The sequence below is a fragment of the Schistocerca gregaria genome, chromosome 8 (genome assembly GCF_023897955.1).
Source record: "Schistocerca gregaria isolate iqSchGreg1 chromosome 8, iqSchGreg1.2, whole genome shotgun sequence".
NCBI classification, from domain to species: Eukaryota; Metazoa; Arthropoda; class Insecta; order Orthoptera; family Acrididae; genus Schistocerca; species Schistocerca gregaria.
The window spans coordinates 224,934,072-224,939,236 of NC_064927.1; positions in this window are offsets into that span (position 1 = coordinate 224,934,072).

Sequence of the window (5,165 nt, forward strand, 5' to 3'; positions counted from 1 at the left end):
GTATTTTTGATGCTGATTTAAACAGCCTTTGCCACTTAACTCAGGGTGAATCTGGGTGCAGTGGCAGAGAGATTTGGAGATTTGTCATTGCAGTTCAGAGAACATGATAGGGAGAATGTTTTCTTGCTCTCCTTCCAGTGCTCACACCTCAGGGGCATGTGTGCCTCATAGCAATCAGCTGACATAGTACAAATTTTAATCGTAAGTAAGACAGGTTCATAAATGTACATTATAGAGATGGTCATCCTCAAATACCATGCATATTTGTAAGAAGGAATATGAAATTAAATTAAGATGTTTTAATACAAAGCAATGAATAGAAGGAAAATGAAATTCCAACATTTAGTAAACATTTGTGATCCTGTCCCATATTACATAATGGATTTAAATGTAAGTACAATTAGTATTACTAAACAATTAATCATCCTCTCACAGAGGTAAGACAATAACACTTCATCAGGCAATTACATTGTCATAACTTTGGTGTCGCTGAAGGTGGCAACAACCTGAGACAGGTGAAAAAGTGTTTCAAAGAATCCCGGCTTCTAAAAGCCACTACTTGGATGGGGGCAGCCAACTTATTACGCCCTTACTATAGCTAGTCTACTGGGGACTCATTACATAACGATTTATGTAGGCTACCAATTAATGATAAGATCGCTACATGTGAGTACCCAGATGTCATCCCACAATGTCAGTATTGGCTCTTGAACAAAAGAATTTGATGATCACTGATCTAGGAATAATTGAACCTTTTGTCACCACGAAAGGTTTAAAATAAATTAAATAGAGCTTAGATGCAGCCTCAGAGTCCAACTTGCCAACAATTAGATTAGGGATGAAATGGCTTACAGCATCCATTGTCTCATCAGCAGAAATTTATATAGAAGGTTTGCCAATGTCAACCATGACTTTTTTTTAATATGTCAACATAGCAAGAATCCACTTAAGGCTTTTTTGAGAAAGGATTCATCAGGAATGTTGTGTTGCAGAATTTCCATAACAAATGCATAGCACAATTCTCTGTAAAACTCTCTATTAGTTGATGTAGGCTGTCCCTGCAACTGTCTTAGTAGAACCTGTTTCTTTGAAGAAATCCATCGTTCATTCCTAATATGAAGAGTTCTTTGTAAAGTTCGTTCACCGGCCAGTGTGGCCGAGCGGTTCTAGATGCTTCAGTCTGGAAACCCATGACTGCTATGGCCGCAGGTTAGAATCCTGCCTCGGGCATGGACGTGTCTGATGTCCTTAGGTTAGTTAGGTTTAAGTAGTTCTAAGTTCTATGGCACTGAAGACCTTAGATGTTAAGTCCTATAGTGCTCAGAGCCATATGAACCATTTAAAGTTCGTCCAGTTTGAGACTTTATCCTACATCCTATATCTTTATCACAAATTTGGCAGAGAACTATTTTACTGTCAGTGGTTAAAGCACTGTCAATAGAAATCTATATTTTCAACCTTGATGACAACGAAGACGTAACTGGTCCCTTGGGTAACTTAAATGCAGCTGCCTGTTACACATTGTGAATCATCTGAGAACAAGAAAACAATGTGTTTAAAATGACTTATTGTCGTCTGCATTAAGCTTGTACACTTTAGCTTTAATTGTATCAAGATTGGTGACCTTACGAGAAACACAATAGTAAAATCTGATTTATCTCTTTTCTTGCTATGTAACGAAAATATATGGGACTCACAAAAATGCATATTAATTCTGCAGTAATATCAAATTAGATAAAATTATGTATATAGTGTGATATATATATTATACATCCAAATATGCCGAAATGTATAATTTAAAATTTTGAAATAAGGATCTCTGCAGTGTAATTGTAACTCCACATAAAGGAACAGAATATGAAATTACACAAAATCTAGACTCTAGTTATCACTCAGTTATGCATCCATGCTAATCCTCCACTTGTTGTATCAGGCAGTTCGTTCTGACCTCTGTTGCACGAGTGTTTTTCACCATTTAATTTCTCTTCAGGTAAATTAATGAACTAAGTGTTCATGGATAACCTTTTTGTGAAGTGACAATATGACAATTCTTATTGTGAGCATCATACATAAATGCCAAAAAATTCATGGGAAGGAATTTAAGCTGTTCCAGATACCTAAACAGAAAAGCAAGTAAGACACATTTTGTCTAACACATTAAAAATAGAAAATCCGAAAACTAACAATGAGGATGACAATATAGATGTACCAAAACAGTCATTAGAATATCTGAAAGTACTCATCAAGCCTACACAAGCACTTTTTCATATATTTAAATTAAGGCAGGCATTAATGTGAACTCTTATGTCTCTTGTAAGTAAGTTGAGTTTTGTGACAGAACAATGTACAAATTTTTGTGCAAGACTTAGATATTTTAGATACCCATGTAAATTGTTTTAGACTTTGTATTGTAATACAATATGTGCTATTAGATTCAAGAAGAGAATTGTTATTAGAGAGAAAAATCATCAAAGAAAATAACTATGGGAATATAAAGAAAAATCAAGACACATTCATAGGATTTATCGACCTGGAAAAACCGTTCAACAATGTAAAATGGTGCAAGATGTACGAAATTCTGAAAAAAGTAGATTAAGCTATAGGGAGAGACAGGTCATATACAATATGTACAACAGCCAGGAGGGGATAATAAGAGTGGACGACCAAAAACCAAGTGCTCATATTAAAAAGGGTGTGAGATAATGATGTAGCCTTTTGCCCCTATTGTTCAATCTGTACATTGAGAGAGCAACGATGCAAATAAAAGAAAGATCCAGGAGTGGAATTAAAATTCATGGTGAAAGGATATCAATCACACAATTCGCTGATGACATTGATATCTTGAGTGAAAGCGAAGAAGAATTACATGATCTGCTAAACATAATGGTCTAATGAGTACAGAATATGTAGTGAGAGTAAATCAAAGAAAGGCGAAGGTAATGAGAAGTAGTAGAAATGAGAACAGCAAGAAACTTAAAATCAGGATTGATGGTAACAAAGTAGATGAAGTTAAGGAATTCTGCTACCTAGGCAGTAAAATAACCAATGATGGATGAAGCAAGGAGGACATCAAAAGCAGATTAGCAATGTCAAAAAGGGCATTCCTGGCCAAGAGAAATCTACTAATATCAAATAATTGGCCTTCATTTGAGGAATAAATATCTGAGAATGTAAGAGTGGAGTACAGCATTGTATGGTAGTGAAGCACGGGCTGTAGGAAAACCAGAACAGAAGAGAATCAAAGTTACAGACGAATGTTGAAAATCTGGTGGACTGATAAGGTAAGGAATGAACAGGATCTGCGCAGAATCGGAGAGGAAAGGAACATGTGGAAAACACTGATAAGGAGAAGTAACAGGATGATACGACATGGGTTAAGACATGAGGGAATGATTTCCATGGTACTAGAGGGAGCTGTAGAGGGCAAAAACTGTGGAGGAAGACAGAGATTGGAATATGTCAAGCAAATAATTGAGGACATAATTTGCAAGTGCTACTCTGAGATGATGAGGTTAGCACAGGAGAGGAATTCATGGTTGATCACATCAAACCAGTCAGAAGACTGATGACAAATATATATATATATATATATATATATTGGAAACTTCATAGAACAGGTTTCCGCAAAAACTTCTTGAATGAACGCTAGGCATAGTTCTAGTTGCTCTCTTTTGTGCAAGAAATTGTTTTTGGTTAAAGGTTAACTATCTAAAAGACTTATACCACATGACAGGATAGAGCATAACTAATCAAAATAAAGAGCTTTGATAGTATCCATTCCAGGAACAGGAGTAACTACAGAGAGGCATAAGTTGCCAGGATGAGTCATTTATAAAGATTTATAATTTGCTTAGACCAGTTAAACAATGTTACATATTTTGGTTATCACCGTTTTAGTGCATCACATCATTTTCTTGATGAGACATATGAAATTGCTTGTATTGAATGTTTGGAATATTAAGCATTAGTCCACTAGACTTAAAGCAGCAAAAGATAATTGTAAGTACAGTTTAACATTTATTTTAAAGTTCACTGATTATTCGAGTTTCAAGCAAAGTAGTATCATTAGCAAAAAGGGTAAACTAAGTCTCAGTGTTTGTAGAATATGGGAGCTCATTGACGAAGCTAAGAAACAATAAGGACCGTAAATTGCATTCTTGTGGCACCCCATATTTTAATGTGCCCCAATCAAATGAAACAGGGCAGCCATCAATACCATTAAGTGTCACCTGCTTTATATTATGCAGCTATAACTGGATCCACCTACCGATGCTACCATTCGAAAGTTTAAATTTCGCCTTCCTCAAGAAAATGTTGAGGTCTAGACAGTCAAAGACCTGTGACAGTTCATAGAAGATTTCAACAGGTTAAATTTTGTTATTCATTGACTTTCGAATTTCATGTCTGTGAGAGAAAATAGCCTCCTTTATTGATCTGCTGTTTTGGGAACCTAATTGAGTTCTCTTTAGGATACTGTGAATTTTTATGTTGTCTGTAGTTGATTTGTACATTAGTTTCTCACATGTTTCTGAAAGCAATTTAGCAGAGATATTGTTTTGTAATATTTTAGTTTTGTCAATTGTGTTAAAAAATAGCTGCAAAATACCAAAGTCTGATCTCTCGGGAACAGCACCTCGCTGCAAAGTTTATTGAAAAAGTGTCACAGGACTTCATGTACAGCCACAATCATTGTAGTGCCTTACAAATTTAGATAAAATGCCAGTAGCTGTGGAATCTCCATTTTTAAGCCCTTAATGATACTTTCAAGTTCAGTAATTGTGTCTGGAGCTATATGAACTAGGTCATATTTCGTGTGCTCAACTTTCTGTAGTAAATTCATGGCTATATTTAAGGAATTCCTACAACCTACATGTTATGGTGCAAAATTTTACAGCCTAGCTGAGTGTTCTCACTCACTTCAATTTCTGTCATTGGTTTTATCGACTGCACTTTTATTCAGACTGTTAGCATAAAAATTGGTTCCAATCTGGGCTTTTTAATATTTGCTGTATATGGTAACTACAAATTACACTGATTTCCTACTAGTGCTAATGTTGATGGCATCGTTTCAGTTGCATGATAATGAGTAAGTTTTCTGTTATGAAGGTACATTTTGAAAAAGACGCTTTGAAATGGTTACTTTATATTTTTGTACTTGTGTCATC